Source organism: Mustela erminea, chromosome 4, assembly GCF_009829155.1.
Source record: "Mustela erminea isolate mMusErm1 chromosome 4, mMusErm1.Pri, whole genome shotgun sequence".
NCBI lineage: Eukaryota > Metazoa > Chordata > Mammalia > Carnivora > Mustelidae > Mustela > Mustela erminea.
Window position 1 is genome coordinate 44,905,748 of NC_045617.1, and position 20,280 is coordinate 44,926,027.

Sequence of the window (20,280 nt, forward strand, 5' to 3'; positions counted from 1 at the left end):
AGATCCAGACGTGGCTTCCCCAGCGTCCCCCAACATTATCCCCTTCTGCCAGGGCTACGTACAAAGTGGTACTGGAGCCCCGTATTGGTGAATGGAGAGGAGAGTCTAGTGGCTCCTAGACTTTGAGTTTTTCAAGACAAGTAAGCTTTCCCAAATAAGCGCATTAACAAAAAACAACTGCAACCTAATATCAGAAAACAGTGCCTTAGAGCCACACCATCTATGTTGTAACCAAAGCAGCCATTTAACAACACGTGCACAAGACAATTCTCTACTCTATGCTTCATCTAGAGTCTCTTTACAATGGGGATGACAGCTGCACTCCTCTCAGAGGCTTCTCCTAAAAATTACAGATGAATTATCGGCTACGCTGCAGGCAAAGCACTTAGCACAGTGCCTGGCACGTGTGGTTATTATACTCATTATTATAACTTCATAAAAGAAAGATCATTTTAATACCAAAGAAGCAGAAGGTGTCTGAGAGTAAAGGACAATCCTTTCCAAGAAAACGCAGCTGACAAAATAAATATGCATGTGTGTGAATATGTATGTGGGCATATATATGATCATGTAGGTTTCATTTTATAACCTTAAAATACCATGATTTTCTTGACACCTATTGGCCAGTTCGCAGATGTGGTCAACAGTGTGATTTGAAGCAAAAGTCAAATTCAGTTATGTCCTATATTCTGTTACTTAAATGCATAGTATTGAAAATATAGTTTCTCTTAGATTTACTTTGAAAAATAGAAGTAACACAGTGGTAAAACACCCAACTCAAAATATCTGGAGCTAATTAAGAGAAGTCAAATATAGATAGCCCCAAGGAGCCACTATGGTAGTCAGCCCAGTTTCAGGAAGGTAGAAGGGAGAAGCCTCCTGGATAATCCAAGTTCAGAGCCTCTATAGCGGGCCCAATCCACAGATAGGCTAGCTGCCCCAGACCTGTGACTACTTCCTTAAACAACCTGGTCAGGGACTTCTAGCTCTAAAAAGTCTTGCATTACAAGGATTTGTTATCCTACCCTTGTCCATTACCCTATTCCTGTCCATCTCTTGGAAGAAGAGTGACATGAGAATAGGTACGTCACTGTACATGATGAGTGATTTTCATACTGCTGGAAAACTGACTTTTGGGCTTATGTTACTGTATTTTCGCCCTACATGAAGAGGATGAAAGGCATAGCAGTGTAGATTCCTGTCTGCCCTTGAAACAGGTTTCATACCTTGAAGCAAGAAAATAAACTAGTCAACCTCTCAAGGTTTCTCCGAGCCTCAGGAACCAAGTACCAAGCATCACAGTGTTAGTTGGCAAAAGATACACTGGGAAGACTCAGAAGCAGGACAATGGATAATATACTGAAAGTCAGAAATTCAAAGACTAGGACTTGAAAAAAGTTTTGAAGTAGTCGATAATTATAAGAATGCCACAGTAATCACCATTGTTAACACTCCCCTCCTTGTTCCTAACCAAAAGCAGGATTTTAGTCAGGGTGTCAGCTGAGAACAGAACTGGTTCAAATGACAATTCACTTGCAAGGTTCAAATAAACACACTTTCGCGAAGGTACTTTTTATCTAGACACTGGGAATAAGCAAAGGATGGGAAGGCGTCCAGAGACTAGCAACAGTGGGAAGTCTGAAAGGTCAAGGGAAGGAAATAGTGTTGCTGGAGCTCACTGAGAAAGAGCTGGGGCCATGGGAGCCATGCATGGGGAGAAACCCAGCTGCGGACAGAAAAGCAGTGTTGAAATAAGGAGGGAGAGAGAAAGCATACCTCAAACCTTCTCTTTCCTCCTGCTCTGCAATCTCCGGCCAGTACCTCCCATTGGGCTACTCAAGTGGGGGCCAGGCAGCGAGAGGGGTCGGGAGATGCCAGCTGCAGGCACCGGGCAGAGCAGGCCTGAGAATGGACGTGGGGGTGAACAGTAACAGAACCAGCACCTCCTGTATGCCAGGCTCTGGGCTAGGTGCTTTAGGTGGATTATTTTATCTAAGTATCCAAAAGCTTCTCTGAGATAGGTACCAGTGTTATCCTTGTTTTTATAACATGAAAACCGAAACTTACATGAAACCTAAGTAATATGCTCAGCTGAGCTCGTGCCTGCGAATAGCACAGCCCGATGGTTGGACTCTGCCAGACAGAACCGATGAAGTTTGAGATGTTACACTAGATCAGGTGTCAGCCAACCAGGACCTGTGGGCCAAATCTAGCTGTTTTAAATAAAGTTTTATTGAAACACAGCCACACCCATTCAATTACATTTTTTTCTCTGGCTGTTTTCACACTAAGACACAACAGACTCATTGCAACAGGGACTGAATGTCCCACAAAGCCTAAAATATTTACTGTCTGGTCTTTTCCATAAAAGTGGTGACCCCCTTCACTAGACAGGAGACTTCTCTGTTTCTTTCAGACTTCTCTGTTTCTGAAAAGGCCACCCTCTACTCTCACGAAATACCCAGAATGAACTCCCTCTAGTCAGGACTCAACCTGTGCCTGCCTAATGCAATCCAGGCCCAGGAAGACACAGGGGTCAACAGGGCACTGAACTAGAGATGAAAGCCGCTGATTAAAGATAAATTGTTGGGGCACCTGGGTGGCTCAGTGGGTTAAAGCCTCTGCCTTCGGCTCAGGTCATGATCTCAGGGTCCTGGGATCAAGTCCCATATTGGGTTCTCTGCTCAGTGGGGAGCCTGCTTCCTCCTCTCTCTCTCTCTGCCTGCCTCTCTGCTTACTTGTGATCTCTCTCTGTCAAATAAATAAATAAAATCTTAAAAAAAAAAAGATAAATTGTTTATTGCAAGTATTGAAATCATTTATATTCATTGCATAGACTCCGGAAAATATAAAAAGCGTGATAAAGAAGATAAAAATTACACCACTAGGTTATTTTTTTAAAAAGATTGTTTATTTATGTTTAGAGAGAGAGAGTGCACTCCAGTGTTGGGGGAGGAGCAGAGGGAGAAGGAGAGAGAGAATCTCAAGCAGACACTCTGCTGAGCACAGAGCCCTATGTGGGGCTCACTCTCAGGACCCCGAGATCATGACCTGAGCCAAAACCAAGAGTCCATAGCTCAACCAACTGAGTCATCCAGAGTGCCCCTTTATTCAAGATTTATTTTTTTTTTTTTAGAGAGAAAGAGTAAATGTCTTAATTATAGACGGACACATATAAATTTTACTTTTACAAAATGAGTTTATGCAATGCATACTGTTATGTAACTTACCTATTGAACTGCCTTCTAACCTAAATATTCTATAACATATATTTTTCCTCAAGGGTATTAGTGGCTATTGAAATAATAATTCAAATTTAAATAATTAATATTTATTTGAATCAACTTGGTCTTACCCAAAATTTATTGAATTCTTTCCATATGTCAGATAGTCCAATAAGTGCTGGGACAAGTAATGAAGAAGAGACCTTGTATCTACTTTTAGAGAGCTTAAATTTTGGAAGGGAAAACAAAGAACTAGTGACTGGAAAAATAAATAAAACAATTGCAAATTATGATCAGTGTTATACCAGAAAAAAAGGAGTAATGGGAAAAACTCACATGAGGTGCTTTATAAAGGTCAGCCAGAGAAAGCCTCTCTGGGAAGGGAGGACTTTAGCTGAGACCTCAAATGAGAAGAAAACAGCCATGCCAAGAATGAGGGAAGAGCATTCCATGCAAAAGGAATGCCTGATGCAAAGACCCTAATGATTCAAAAGAAGCTTGTTCAAGAGAGCAAAGATCAGCATGGCTGGAGATGGATGAGTACAGGAAAGAGTATTATAGACTATTATCAAAGGTAGCCAGGAAATTAACACCTTGGGGTATATAATGAAATACTACTCAACAATAAAAAAGAACAGACTCTTAGAACCAACAACATACATGAATCTCAAAATCATTACGTGGCTTGCAAGAAACCAGACACAAAAAAGATGATTCCATACACTTATACTTATATGAAATTCTAGAATAAACAAAATTCATCTATCTTGATAGAAATCTTGATAATAGTCCCTTGTAAGGGAGTATGTCAGGGGTTAAATAAGAAAGGTATTTTTTCTGGGGTATCAGAATTGTTCTATATCATGATACAGGTGTGAATACATTTGTCAAAATTCAAGTTATCCTTCTTTTCACGACATCTGTATCTTTGGGGTAAATACCCAGGAGTGCAATTGCAGGGTCATAGGGAAGTTCTATTTTTAATTTCTTGAGGAATCTCCACACTGTTCTCCAAAGAGGTTGCACCAACTTGCATTCCCACCAACAGTGGAAGAGGGTTCCCCTTTCTCCATATTCTCTCCAACACATGTTGTTTCCTGTCTTGTTAATTTTGGCCATTCTAACTGGTGTAAGGTGATATCTCAATGTGGTTATAATTTGAATCTCCCTGATGGCTAGTGATGATGAACATTTTTTCATGTGTCTGATAGCCATTTGTAGGTCTTCATTGGAGAAGTGTCTGTTCATATCTTCTTCCCATTTTTTGATATGATTGTCTGTTTTGTGTGTGTTGAGTTTGAGGAGTTCAGATGTCGTGAAAAGAAGGGCCATCTGTACCCCAATGTTTATAGCAGCAATGGCCACGGTCGCCAAACTGTGGAAAGAACCAAGATGCCCTTCAACGGATGAATGGATAAGGAAGATGTGGTCTATATACACTATGGAGTACTATGCCTCCATCAGAAAGGATGAATACCCAACTTTTGTAGCAACATGGATGGGACCAGAAGAGATTATGCTGAGTGAAATAAGCCAAGCAGAGAGAGTCAATTATCATATGGTTTCACTTATTTGTGGAGCATAACAAATAGCATGGAGGGCAAGGGGAGATGGAGAGGAGAAGGGAGTTGGGGGAAATTGGAAGGGGAGGTGAACCATGAGAGACTATGGACTCTGAAAAACAATCTGACGGGTTTGAAGTGGCAGGGGGGTGGGAGGTTGGGGTACCAGGTGGTGGGTATTCTAGAGGGCACGGATTGCATGGAGCACTGGGTGTGGTGAAAAATAATGAATACTGTTATGCTGAAAATTTTTTTAAAAAGTATGAAAAAAATTTTCAAGATATCCACACCTGTCTGTGCATTTACTCTAAGTTATATTTCAATATGAAATGAAAACCAAACAACAAAGGGGGCACAAACACAAGTGAGAGCAGATGGGACCATTTCCTGCAGGGACCTTGAAGACATGGTACAAGTTTAGATTTTATTTCAAGCACAGCAGAAAGCTCACAAGACCATTTAAGCAGTGGAATGACATTGATCTGATTTATGGTTTAAGATCCGTGTTGCTGCTGTTGAAAAATGTCTTGGAGGAGAACAACTGTGGAAGCCCCAATACCAGTTAGGGTGTGTGACAGTAGTTCAGGTAAGAGATGATGGTGGGGAGCACCTCAGAGCTAAGGTGGACGCACTGGGCTGGTATCCACTAGGTAAAGGTGTGAGAGTAGCCATATAAGCCCCTTCCAAAGTAAAATTTGTTCTGCTTCTTTTTTGTACTATTTCTATTACAAGCCATGCTGCAAGAAACATCTTTATAGATCAATGTTTGAACACATTTATGGTTATATGCTTGGGTTAAATACATTCTTAGAAGCTGAAATGCTGCAAGAATGGGAATAAACATCTTTATGTAGGTACAAGTCATCGGCTCACCCATGAAAAAGCAAGATAAGCATGAATATCCATGTCCCTCAGTCTCCACTCAAACTGGTCTTCGTGGTAATAATAATAATCCTATTAAGCTAGAGAGTAGCTGATAGCTGTTACTGGAAATTAAAATTTTTATTACTACAAAATTTGAGTTTCTTCATATTGTTTCAGGCGTTTGACTTTAGTGTTGAGGAACCCATTTATTTTCTTTGGAAGGTAAACATTCTTTAACAACTCTCCATGTTACTGATATTGTTTAAGATTTAAGCTAAAGTAGATCCCTATTTCTGAGCCTTCTAATGGAGTTTTATGAATTTCTTCCAATAAAGAGACAGAATTGTACACTGTAAATGTGTCAGATAGCCAGTTTCCATTTCCCCACGGAGATTTATTTCTGCATAGCATCCTGGGCTAGCTATTTGAGCTCCCAGTGAATCAGTCTTTTAGCTGGATGAGCATTCTTCCAGCAGGATCTGTGTGAATGTTTTCTGTTTCTCTCTGTCTTCTCATTGTTATACTGAGACAGCACCAGAGAGGTCAGATGGTAACTTGCATGAAATTCCAGCAAGACTTCATCTGCCCTGTTTTCAATGCTTCAAGAGCCATTGGTAAAATGAAGTTTGTTTTAATGATTGAACCCTTGAAGCAACCCCTCCAGAAAGTACAGTTTCTGAGCATTGCTTCTCCAGAGTGGGTGTCATTCAAATCTGTGAGTTAAGCTAGGATCCAGTTTTCTCATGTGTTCCTCAACCCCTCTCTCTCCAAATCCCTTTCTCTTCTATATTGATGCATTCTCATTGGACAAAGCTACCTGTCAATGTACATTCCTCTGCTAATGATACGCAGATTTACAATAAAACTGTGGCTAAGACTATTGTCTGTTCCTGCCTGACTTTTATTAATGAAATTTTTGTGTAAGTTGTATGTTTGTATGTAGTTACGTATCAAATATCTTTTGGCTTTTACTATATGGGTTTGTGTCCCCAGGAGTTTGAAAGCCAGTGAATGAGCAGGGCAAGGAGGATTTGCTACAAGATCTGAAGTAATAGAAATGGATAGTTACAGCCAAGCTTGGAGGGTCAGGCCATTTGTACAAGTGTTCTGGGGATGCCTGGGTGGCTCAGTCGGTTAAGTGTCTGCCTTCAGCTCAGGTCATGATCCCAGGATCCTGGGACCGAGTCCCACATGGGGCTTCCTGCTCCTTGGGGAGCCTACTTCTCCCTCTGCCTGCTGTTTCCCCCTACTTGTGGTGTCTCTCCTTCTCCCTCTCCCTCTCTCTCTCTTTCTCTCTGACAAATAAATAAATAAATAAAATATTTTTTTTTTAAAAAGTTCTCTGGCTAGCTGAACACGTGACTGCTTCCTGAGCTCCCATTGGCCACACCCGAATGTATGGAGCAGGGAGAATTCATGACAACAGCAGCAGGTAGCTCTTTTGGGACCTCTTTCTCCCCCACCATGCAGGTTGGACAGCTAAATCCCTGCTTTCAACGGAGAAAGCAAATGACAGAGCTTAGGAGCAGAGTGTGTTAAAGCTTTAAGAGATTTTGGAAGCCATGGAACCTTCATTTGATATCCTTGCCAAGAAGGGTGTGTGAAAACTTCCTGGTGTCCAGGCATGGCCCAAGAGCTTCTTTCCCTTTCCCCTACCTCTACTCCTCCACTAGATAATCCTGCCTGACATGAGGGATTTGATAGGCTAGAAGTATGCTGGCATTCTCAAAATTGGGACCTCTCCATTTTACATAAAGCTAATAAACATGAGGTCTTTCCCAAGCTGAAACTTGCCCATGATTACCAAATGATGTACGGTTGTTTGCGATATAGATAATGTTCCAATGGGGACCTCACTAAATATCCTCTAAAAACTCCTATTCTACAAGACCTCTGGCTGAACTTCAACCCTCTGCTAAGGAGTGAAAATGAGTGGTGCTGTATCTGCTAACTCCCTCCCCAGCTCTACTCCAAATGCTGGAATCGTTAGGCAAATTATCCTATTTGCCTTGTAAAAAGTTGAACAACGTGAGGCATCAACCTCTAGAAGAATGTAATTAATTAAAGATAACTGGGTTGATTGAAATTAATATCCAACTCTGGAGTGCCTACAAAAAGGACAAGGTGACCATCTATTATTAAGTTCTTAGTAGCTTTTGGCTTTCTTTATAACAGATGTTTTCCTGTGTTGGTCAATAGTATCCTATGGATTATAAAATAAAGAAAGAAGTCTGAACAATTGATTGGCAAATTTCCCAACCTTAGGTCAGCCTCAAGTATATGAGAAATGGTGCTATGTTGAGGGCAAACAGCAAAAATTTAAAAAAAAAATCAATTTGATTTTATAAAATCTATTTTACTTTGGCTGGATGCTGCCTGAACTCCCACTGCAGAGAATGGCAAGCAGTCAGTGTATGGTTCCAGACAACAATACAAAAAAAAAAAAATTATGTGATAGCACTGCACAATCTCTTTAGATTTGCTATGTAAATTGCTATTAATCCAAGAGAGTTGTTTTGTGTTTGCCCATGGTATTTTTCCCTTAGAGCTCATAGTTTAATTGAAAATTTATTTTTCTTTAGTGAGGAGACTGAAAATATTAAGTGTGATTACAGAAGTACTGAAATTTTCTAAAAAAGAACACAGATATGCCATAACTTACACATCTCAATGAAGCCTTTTAGAAGGTTGCAAATATCATCTAACTCTATTTTTCTTGCTGAGAATATAACTGGTACTCCTTTTTCTTTTTCCTTGCTACATGTAGTCCTATTATTTTGGGCAAGTATTTTAAAGTCTCAGAGCCTCCATTTTCCCATTAATGAAATGGAGATTTGTCCCATAGATATCTACCAGTAGAATGCAAATGCAGCATCATTTCAAGAACCTTTTTGAGGATTGGGGCACCTGGGTGGCTCAGGGGATTAAGCCTCTGTCTTCGGCTCAGGTCATGATCTCAGGGTCCTGGGATCAAACCCCGCATCAGGCTCTCTGCTCAGTGGGGAGCCTGCTTCCCCTCTCTCTCTGCCTGCCTCTATGCCTACTTGTGATCTCTCTCTCAGTCAAACAAATAAATAAAATCTTTTAAAAAATGTTTTTGAGGATTAATAAAATAATATATACAAAGTTTCCAACATAGCAACTAAATCATAGAATCCCAAGGAAGCCATGGAAGATGTCATCAGGATTTATGTATATATGACTCCTTCTACAAGACATAAATCTCACTCCTTGATCTAAAATAAAGCCCTCAGAAATGAAAACAAAAAATGAAAGTACAAGGTCATCTTTCTGTCCACCCATCAGCACTGCCCTATTCTGTCCATTTCCAGAAGTACAAAAAGTTTGCAGGGGACAGGGGCAGTGAGGGAGGCCATCCACCTAATATTTCTGCTTAAGGACCTTTTCAACATACTATGCATGTAGATTCTTTTTTTTAAATATCAATTCCAGTATAGTTAACATACAGTGTTATATTAGTTTTAAGAATGCAATATAATGACTCAACAATTCCATACATCACCCAGTGCTTATTGGTACAATTAGAATTCTTAATAATCTGGCCTCTGGCCTCTACCTGCTCAGCCTAACCTCCATGCTGATAATCTCATCTGCGTTCAACCAGCTCATGCCTTTTTGGGTTTGAACACAATTCCCCTCTGCTTAGAGTGTCTGTCCCGGAATCTTCATCCTGCAACTCCCGTGTCGTTGCACTTCTTTTTCCCACTTCCCCAGTGCACATTTATTCTCTTTCCCTGCTGTGCTCTGGTATCACATTGTGTATCCTTGATGTGTTAAAATTACTTGCTTTCACATGTATCCCCATCAGTAGAATACACAATAGTATCCCAGAGTAGAGTCCATGGGAGACATTATTGTTTGGAGATTGAAGCACACATGCTAGGGTCGAAGAAACCTGGGCTCTTGCCCTTTCCCAGTTTGGATGGGCAACTTAACAACTCTATACCTGTTTGCTCATCTGAAAAATAAGGATCCTACTAGTACCTCCTTTGTAGGCTTACTGGGAGGATGAAGTAAAATGATGGACATTCAACACTTCATTTCAAAACACCCAAGAACTGTTGGATGCTTTGGTTTTTATTTGATTGGTTTTTGTTTATATATTCCTTAGGGCTTTACAGTACTTAGGGCCTAGAACATAGCAGGTGTTAGTTAAAGTGGAATGAACGAATGAATGAATGGCAGCTCAAAAGACCATCTCAGAGATACATCTCTTCACATTTTAAAAGTTTTTTTAAAGATACATATCATGATTCACTTGAATCACATGTTGAAGAGGCTTGCAATTCCTACACTGAGAAATGGGACAGAAGAGATGTGATAGAATCATCTTTGGGAGAAAGGTGGTTCACTTAAAAAGCTATACTCGTTGAAATTTTCATGTTGTTATGATTTAGGTATGACTCAACAAAAGTGCTACTTTTCTGAAAAGTTGCTCCTATGACTCCTAAAGAGTTCACAGAGAAAGGCCTTCCCATGGAAAAGATTGATCACAAAAGTACATTAAAAGGGGAAACAATCCTGTCTTTAAGCTTGGAGCTATTAGAGCCATTGGGGGAAGCTGGGTGGCTCAGTCAGTTAGGCGTCTGCCTTCAACTCAGGTCATGATCCCAGGATCCTGGGATCCAGTCCCACTTTGGGCTCCCTGCTCAGCGGGGAGTCTGCTTCTCCTCTCCCTCTGCCCCTTCCCCACTGCTCGTGCTCTCTTTCACTCAAATAAATGAATAAATAAAATCTTTTAAAAAAGAGAGAGAGAGAGAGAGAGAGAGCCATCCTCAGACTAATTGGTCTTTTTGTTGCCACAGGGTCCTTCAGTGTTTTATAGCTTATGGGTACTATTGGATACCTTAATGGGAGGCTAGGTCCCTGCTTAATGAGTCCCTAACCTGGGATGGTACCTAAGAAACCCTAGTCCAAGGTTTGCACTGATGTATACAATACCACAGGAATGAGAGGAAGACAGAATGGGATAGAAACCTCTGGTTTTTCTATTGCCTTGCATTATTCCAGGAGTTCTGTTAGAAATATGAGAATATGGGTCCCTCTTATTTTATGCTTTGCTGTTTTACAATGGGACTTGTTTTAATGGGATTTATCTGTATTATTATTATTATTATTATTCATACTTTTTAAACAAAACCTCACCCTGTAAATGTTATATATTACATCTTGGATTTTTCTTTAAAAATTTTAAAGACTTTTTTAAAGAGCAATTTTATGTTCAATTAAGAAAATGTACGGAAGTTTCCCATCTACTCCCTACACCCACACATGCATAGCCTGTACCATTAACAGTCTCCCCAACCAGAGTGGTACATTTATTATAAGTGATGAAGCCTACATTGGCACATAATCACCAAAAGTCCATAGCTTACATTGGGATTCAGTCTTGGTGTTATGTCTACGGGTCTGGACAAATCTACAATGGCACGTATCCCTTGTTGTAATATCATACGGAGTATTTTCACTGCTTTAAAAATCTTATGTTCCATCTATTTATCCCTCCCCCTGCCAAACCCCTCCTTTAAAATGCTTATTCTATTCCTGTGGCTCCTCCTATTCTATTATCTCTTAATGCACACACTTGTTTCTTCACTGGTGGATGGTATAGGGCGTAACCTTTGTTTTGTATATGCAGCAGGCAGCGTTTTAAAGATTTGTGTTCTGTACCTTTCTCTAGCAATATGTTTCAGGGGCAAGTCTGAATTCTTTATGAGTCTGGCTCTAAAACTCCATAGATTTCAAGTGTTCTTGGTTATGCATCAAAAGATCTCTCTTACTCTCTCTCTCTCTTTTTTTTCAGAATATAGTGCCTAAAATGAAAAGCTGCTAGGTTGTTCATACACTGTGCATTGAGGAACAGCTTTTCACAGATGGAAGGGCATAAAAATGATGGGCTGTTATCTTGTAGCCTGAAACTCCACTCTCTGAACACATGAAATACTGATATTAAATCAAGCTGTACCTGGTTTCTTCCACATGAATCCTTCCAAGTTCTTGACCTCTGTTCTGTTGCTGTTTCATTTTAGGCAGAATTCCAGTGTCAAGGTGGGGATGGAGGGATCCATGGCCTCAGTAAAAGAAAAACTGAAATTGGACAAGCTTCTCATGTATTTTGGTAAATTCAGGAATGACAAAAAAAAAACAGTAAAAATAAGTATAGTGATGATATCATCCAATGAATAAACATAGTTATTCAATGTGAACTGTTTCACTCATTTGCAATGACATCATTGAAAGCTGATAAAGCAGAGCTCCTCATATTAACGTGTAATAAATTATGAAAGAAAATAAATTCTATGTGAGATACTAATTATACAGAATATTAGTTAAGGTAATACACACTAGTATTAAGAAAAAAAACAAAAACAAAGATTCTAATGCCTCAATGCACTTATTTCTCATTCATGCACAGTCAAAATGAGTATTCCTGATTAACCGTGGCTCACCTCTGGGCACTGACTCAGGATCCTAGGCTCCTTCCATATTGTGGCTCCACCAGCTTTAACACACAACTTCCGATGTTGCCATACTCCTCTACTTCAATTTCTGTGAAGGAAAAGAGCACAGAGAATCTATCATGGGAGGTTTTTATGCACCAAGTTCAGAAATACTACAGATCACTGCTATTCCATCCACTGAATAAAGCCCAGTCACCTGGCTACACTTCAGTGTAAGACAGTCTGGGAAGCGTCATCTGGCTGTGTGCCCTGGAAAGGAAAGAAAAGCTTTGGTTGATCATCTAGAAGTCTTCACCACTGCTAGCCTTCTTTCAATAAGAACATCATCAAAAACTGTCTTCATAGATAATTTAACAAGTTCACAAGACTGGTGGGTTATTGAAATAAAGAGTCCTTTCCATTTAAAAATGCATATTTTTAATATATTCTGAAAGTGTTTGCCCTTTCAGTCCCTGTAATTGTCTTACCATTCTGGTTAGAAGCAATATAGTAAGAGGAAGTCATATACTCCTGGATTTTCCAACTTCACACAGATGGAAAGCAGAAACAGTAACCAAACCCACATCAGTCAGTCTTCAAAGCCCAGACCATCGAACTCTAGAGGATACTGCCTCTCATTGGCTACACTGGGTCTAGTCCAAACCCTGGTGCTTAATATCTGATAGAACAGCCACAGCATCATGAGGCCATGAAACAAAATCAAGAGGAAAGAAGCAAGAATTCCGGAGTATTGGTGATAAAAGCTTTCAGTTACAGGTAACTTGTGTTTTTTCCAGTAATTCCTGTATAGGTAACAGTTATTCCAAGTTCTTTTTAACGACACTCATCCCATCAGATGCACTTACATCCATCCTGGGGATAAATGTACACCTTTCAGACATTAACTGTTTCAGAACCTGACACAAAATTTTCACTAAGATTTCACTAATTGGCTCCCAGGGGGCCCAACCACTAACAGGAAGGTTATTTATTTTCTAGAGTCACCTTTGTAACCAAATTCTATTTATACAAGTTTTATTTCTAGCATTAAAAACTTGTCTTTCAAAATCAATTTTGTACATGTTCTTTGAGGTATATTAGCAAAATAGAAAAGTGATATTTTTATGCTGAAATTCACTGAACATTTACTATCTATCCTTGATATTGGTTCTTAAGCAGAAGCCTCACTCTCTTTCATGGTCTGGAAATTTCAAAAATCACTTGGAAAAAATCAGAAAAATATTCAATGTCATCTACGTATAATCAATAATAATTTTTTTTTCTAAACGCAAGGGTTTCTGTGACTCAAAAATCGGGATTAATTTTCTTGAAGAAAAAATATATGAATTAAATACATATCTTCAGCTGCCCACCTGACTGTGAGAAGTTTTTTGAACATCCATTAAGTGAAGAGATCATAACACATTGAGCATAAGAAGAAAGGACATATTTGCCCCTTGTGAGACTAAGGTGGGGTGGTCATATATTCACTCACTATGAACCAAGAATATCTACTAAGGAATAAATAACAAATAGTAAATCCTCTCATAAGAGGCAATAAAGCAACTAATGATCAATCTTTTAATAGTATGGCAACTTAAAGAAGTATTTTAGTATTTTAGTTTGGATTATGAATCTCTAGAAAGGCATTACTCAACTGATATTCATATGCCCTTGATATTGATAGGTTATTAAACAAAATAGTTAAGAAAATTAATTATAAATCTAATAATCTACTTTAATATTTAGAATTCGTAAGACTGAGTAAATAAGGTAATATGAGAATATAAGAATTAATTCCATAAGTATATAAGCTAAAACAGAGGAAACCCCATTAATAAGAACTACTCTTTCCGAGGACTGACCCATAAAAATGTGTCCAAAAATCCCTCTGATTTAGCAAAAATGGGTGAAAAATTCCTAGATAACTTCGGTTTCTGTATGCTTATTTTTCTTGAATGAAAAAAGAAAAACTCATTCCTGATCCTACTGCTCTTATGTGATCCTTCAGAGAAAAGGTGTTTTTAAACAAATGATCCACAAAGGAAAACCAAGGGAAGTATATATCAATCCCCCAAAAGCAAAACCTTAATAAAATATTTTAGCAGAAAAATTCCTTTAGTGATATTATAGCATAGTGTTGATATCATCAGCCAGTCCTGATAAGCATTCCAACTATAGATCTAAACCAAAATTAAAAATACAGGTAAAAGAATTATTTTACCAAATGAATGAGGGAAACCTGGGCCCAAGTTATACAGCAATCAGAATATGCCTAAAAACGAAAGTGGTGATCAAGTAAAGTTGGAAAGCAGCTGTGCTCTTGGTCTAAAATCCCTTTCAAAATATAATGTCACCAAACTGACAGAAAATTAATTTGTTTTTATTCTGTCTTGATTGTACAATTGACAATTCTCACTCTAAATTTAAAATGATTGGAAGCAATCAATGGTAAAGATGACACACTCCTGGACCAAGTCCACATGCACTGTCTACTGCTCCCCAGCTGTGTGACCATGGGCAAGTCCTTTTAATCTTCTAGGTCTTGCCCGACACCATATGTACTCGAGGGCTCTCCCTCCCACCTGCCACGTCCTGCTGTCCATCATTCTGCTGTCAGGGTTCTGACAGGCTAATGACCTGAAGATGCTGGCTGACTGTGGTAGGGTGAGTCTGGAAGCTGGGTGGTCACCCAAGAGAGCTCTGGAGGAAAACCATGCTAGATGAGGTCTTTGAAAGTCTTTAGAAAAGACAGCTCATGCGTTTCCAGAGTCATAAATTGTCACACAAAGCCAATGATCTCATTTTAATGATATTTGTTATTGAAAGAAATATGGATAACAACTTGTCTTAAAATCATTTCATGATGTTGTGGTAAATAATATCAAGCCAGCCTGGAGCGCTGGCATTTCACACTGCCTTTAAATATTAACAAACAAACAAAAAAGAGACCTCTTGATCTTCTCTGAATAAAAACAGGTGGAAAGGCAAAATCATTATATCTATGTGAAAAGAAAGAGTACATCTCCATCTCTGTCATGATGTACAATGCCATGTTTGCAAAATTATTTTTATTTTGTATGTACACTGTAGTGCTCAACATTTTAATTGCTACTTCCTCAATAAAATTATTGGAAATCTTCCATCTTGCCATTAGCACTTGCAAAATAACTGTTAACAATATGTTATCCAGACACAGAAACTTTATAATTAATGTTGGAATAATCTTCAAAGTTTAGTGACTTAAATATATCCTATAAAAATTACTGGACTTCATTCAATGCTGTTCTGCCGTTTTAAAGTTCAATAAATGTGTTGAGAGGGAGATATTTGGCAACCTAAGTTGGGCAGTCTGGCAGGGAGACCTGAGATGCTGGAAGTTTTGATTTCTGTTGTGTGGTAAATATACCGAAGGCCTCCAGAGTTTCAATGTAACCCCTGAACAGCAAAAGGAGATCTGACCAAAAGCAACTCCCAGTGGGAATCTGAACAGTCATTCGGGGCTATATTCCCACCTTGTCAGTTGATGAGGCGCTGGGACAGGTTCCATTTAAGCCATAAAACACAACAGGCCATGTATATATCTGGGTGATTATAGCATAACTCAGATTGTGTTATAAGTCACGAGGCTGAAGGCCAAGTGTCTTAACTCCATGAGAAGTGCAATATTGGCCCTGAAATGTAGTGCCTGAAGTGTCTTATTGCTGTCAAGCAATGGAATTTCTACAGTACATTAAGAAAAGGAAAACACTTAGCACAGTGGATTTAAAATAACCATGGCTATGACATCACTGACAGCTAATCAAAACCCTAATTGCAACCAGAGTTCTGAGGCTATTGTATGAAAGGTCTTAACAGACAGAGCCATGGATACAAGGAAGAGCGATGCCTCGGCCATGGGAAGAACACAGGATCCGGAAGCAAGACTGGACTAGGTTGACAGATTTCACACGATCTCATTCGCAATGAGTTCGCAGCCATCTCGTTAATTCACCTTGAGCAATTAAGCCAATTTTTTTTTTTTTTAAAAAAGCAAGCGGTACAAACACTTTTTGAATATTTCTCTGTTGCAATCCTCATGTTTGCACAGTTAACTATTTCTTTAAAGCACTGAGAGATGAGGCAGCATAAATGGGAACAACAATCCAGGCCGGATACCCTAGAAGAGATGAAAGATTACATGAACTGAGAAGAAGCTGGGGGGGGTCACACGTAGCTCATGATCTGTGCAAGGAATTTCTAGTGTTGTTCCACTGAAGTTGTCGCAAAGGACTGAAGTCGCTATGTGGTGGTAAGGACCTGGTTCAGATCCTACATCTGAAACTGCCTAGCACCGCCAAGTGGAACGCGCATTTCAAGGCCTGGTTAACAGCCTCAATAAAGCTAGCTGCGCCAAAGCATACACCAGGAGAGGCGTGTTCAGAAGGTGCCACAGGGAGGCATGTGACGTCATAAAGAGGGTCAAAAAAGAGCTTGTCTCGGGAGTCAGAGAATTTGTGCTTAATGATTTTCTGGGTCGCTATGAATAAGTATTTAATTTTTGCGGGCTTTAGTTTCCCCCCAGTGGACTCTCTTTGGCCTCTGGTTATAGACATTGCTTCCTCGGGCTCAAAAGGAAGCTACTCTGTCATTTCCTGCAAGTTCACTGACAAAGTAATAAAGAAGCAAAATATACTTAAAGATATGCTGCGTTTGACACATTGTGGGAGTTGCGTGTATATTTGTAAATAAAAGCTACGTAAGAACTTTGCCGTCTGTCGCAGCAAAGATAACTTTATAGATAAGCAATTACTAATGCACTTTTACTAACAATTATCAGAGCAACGAATCTTCATGTCCTGTAGGTAAAAACAAGTAGCAGTTTGTCCCATCAAAGAGTACGCTTAAGTTCTGGAACAGTGGCCCCACGAAATCACAGTTATCTCTTCCTTCTGAATTTACTGAAAATTTTTACCTACATTGTGTCTGTCAGCCATGATAATAATAATAACTGTATGTTATCTGTGACAAAATATTTCTAATAGTTTTGTTTATATATATTTTTTAATCTTTATTTATATCACTCTGGCTTCCTTTGGAACAAAAGAAATGTTAAATGAGTAACCAACTGGCTAACTTAGATATAAGTAAAATTTTAATTTTTAAAAAATATTATACTCTTGGGGCACCTGGGTGGCTCAGTGGGTTAAGCCTCTGCCTTTGGCCCAGGTCATGATCTCAGGGTCCTAGGATCGAGCCCTACATCAGGCTTTCTGCTCAGCAGGGAGCCTGCTTCCCCCTTCTCTCTGCCTGCCTCTCAGCCTACTTATGATGTCTCTCTCTGTGTCAAATAAATAAACAGAATTTTTAAAAACCATATATATATATAATACTCTTATTCTTATTAAATAGAGCAAACAATTATTTTATTAGGCCAAAGCTGTATATAGAGATTTTTAAATTTAAAGATTTTTAAAATTTATTTGACAGACAGAGATCAGAAGTAGGCAGAGAGACAGGCAGAGGGGCGGGGGGGAAGCAGGCTCCCCACTGAGCAGAGAGTCCGATGTGTGGCTCCATCCCAGGACCCTGGGATCATGACCTGAGCTGAAGGCAGAGGGTTTAACCCACTGAGCCACCCAGGTGTCACAAGATTTTTAAATTTAGGTTTGTTCAGCCAATCCATTTAAGATGGTTAAGAATCCTGCTGGTTTTAATGGCTTCTGCAGTTAAATATATATTTTAGCTTAACTTAAAGTGAGCCTCATTTCTGGGGCACCTGGGTGGCCCAGTAGGTTAAGCCTCTGCCTTCGGCTCAGGTCATGATCTCTGGGTCCTGGGATCGAGCCCCACACTGGGCTCCCTGCTCAGCAGGGAGCCTGCTCCCCACGCACCCACCGTCTGCCTCTCCGCCTACCAGTGATCTCTGTCTGTCAAATAAATAAATAAATAAATAAATAAATAAATCTATCTTAAAAAAAAAAAAGTGAGCCTCATTTCTAAATTCTGATTTAGCCAATGATCCTGTAACAGACCTTTCATAAATGATAGTCTTCACAATTATAATAACCTTTCTCTTTGATAAGACAAAGAACTAGATCCCTATATATAGTCAATTAATGACAGGATCTAAAATATTGCCACAATTTCCAAGCTTCTCACTGAATAAGTTTAATAAAAACTTATGGGATCCTGTAAAAATGAAGTTTTATACAGAGACATAAGCACTAGTGTCTAATAACCACTTAGTAACACATTAGCCTGAGCCATGAAGAATGATGTTCTCTTTTGCTGTACATCCATGCAATAGATTAGTGCAAAACTGCTTCCAAAGTACATGCTGCATATCTTCAATAACTGACGAACACAGTTTCACCTTTGCAATGGCCTACCTGTGAACACGTGTGGGCTTCCACAATGTGGCCAGTTCCCAACCATTCGAACTAATAAATAGCCTAGGTACATTAACTCAACGATACAGCTCTCTTATTTTAGACATTGTCTATAACAGACTTGTTAGAGAGGTGTTGCTGGGTTGTTCGGGATACTTGGCTAAAGGATCCAAAATATGCATATTCTTCTCCAACAATCACTCCTCCTGCTGAGACACGAGTGCTAGCATGCACATATGTAACAAGGAAGCCAAGTGCAAAACGCTAGGGGTGTTGGTTTTCATTAGCTTAGCCAATTACTTCCAGTGCAAAGTGAAGATACACTTAGGTTGGATGGTGTATGCAGCATCCTCTGAGCAACTAAGTAGAGCTTCTTCTTAGCTCCAACCCCCAATCCACATTAGGCTCGTAGCATCTTCTGGCCAGTCATCTGGTCCAGAAATCGAAGTAATGTCTGACAAGCAGAGGCACGATTTGATGGAGCAACAAAAGAGCGTCTGGACTTCTCACTGCACCAGCAGCACAATGGAGGACCAAAGAAGAGAGCCTATGAGTGTGTGAGCCTGAACACGAGAACTCTGATCATTAGACCACCAGTTACTCACCCCAGACCAAACAATCAGCTGAGCAACTCTTCCTCACTTGGGGAAAGGTGGGGACGAGGCTAAGCAGACAGCCTTATACATTTCCAGGGCTGGAAATGTGTAAGATTCTACTGCTCTCTGCTTCCATGTTTCCTCTCTGCCCAATATACCATCCATCCTACATGTTCATTTATGGTAAATACATATGCTGGGAAATGGGAAAGAACTGTGGGATTCTTTTAAAGTGATATATTAGGTGGGGCTGAAAGGAAGTCTGTTTGCCAAGGATGTCCTCTGAGGAGTAACTTCAAGGAAGAGAATGCAAGGAAGGAGGTAGTTGTGGGGTAGGCAGCAAAGAACTGGGAATTACTGGGCAGGGCATCTCATTGAGGTCTATGGACTATAAAACACTAAGTGGAGAAGACTGCTGATGGCTCATCATTCACAGCAATCTCCTCTCCTCAACAACCCATAGCCCCCATGTAGCAAAGAGATAGTGAAAATATCACTTTATACCACATGGGGAAGGGGTGGGGAGTGACAAACCACTTGTCCCACAGACAAAGCCTGTCTGCTGTATAATGGCCAAAATGATGTAACTTAAATTTCTCTCCCCAGATGAGCAAGTCAAATAAGGAAAAGAAGAGAGGCTAAAAAAGATAGAAATTAACTATCAAAGAAGAAAAGAAAAAAAATAGCTTGAAACAGCCACTTAGATGTGAATCAACTCTTGAGTAGTTAGCACAACAGACACTGCAATAGATTGAATAGTGTCCCCCTAAAATTCATGTCCACCCAGGGGCACCTGGGTGGCTCAGTGGGTTAAAGCCTCTGCCTTCGGCTCAGGTCATGGTCCCAGGGTCCTAGGATCGAGCCCCGCATCGGGCTCTCTGCTCAGCAGGAAGCCTGCTTCCCTTCCTCTCTCTCTGCCTACTTGTGATCTCTCTCTGTCAAATAAATAAATAAAATCTTTTAAAAAAAAAAATCCATGTCCACCAGAACCCTATGAATATGACCTTATTTGGAAACAGAGTCTTTGCAGATAGAATCAAGGAAGATGAGGTCATAGAGAGTAAGGTGAGCCCATATCCAATGACTGGTGTCCTTATAAAAAGAGGGAAATTTGGACACAGACATACAGAGATGATGGCCACATGAAGACAGAGGCAGAGACTGGATTTAGACAGACACAACCAAGGAAAGGCAAAGATTGC

The 20,280-nt window shown here is 39.8% G+C and overlaps 1 long non-coding RNA gene across 5 annotated transcripts in view; it reads right to left on the reverse strand.

The window, feature by feature from the left end:
• The window catches only part of LOC116588272, an 89,453-nt gene that overhangs the window by 23,506 nt on the left and 45,667 nt on the right, over positions 1-20,280 (reverse strand). For 3 of the 5 annotated variants that reach the window (XR_004284869.1, XR_004284871.1, XR_004284867.1), the window contains 2 exons: positions 12,121-12,220; positions 11,637-11,758 (listed from right to left, as the gene is read on the reverse strand). This is a non-coding gene — a long non-coding RNA (uncharacterized LOC116588272). Of the gene's footprint in view, positions 1-11,636; positions 11,774-12,120; positions 12,221-20,280 lie in introns of all 5 variants that reach the window. The other 2 variants (XR_004284870.1, XR_004284868.1) reach the window with 2 other exon arrangements.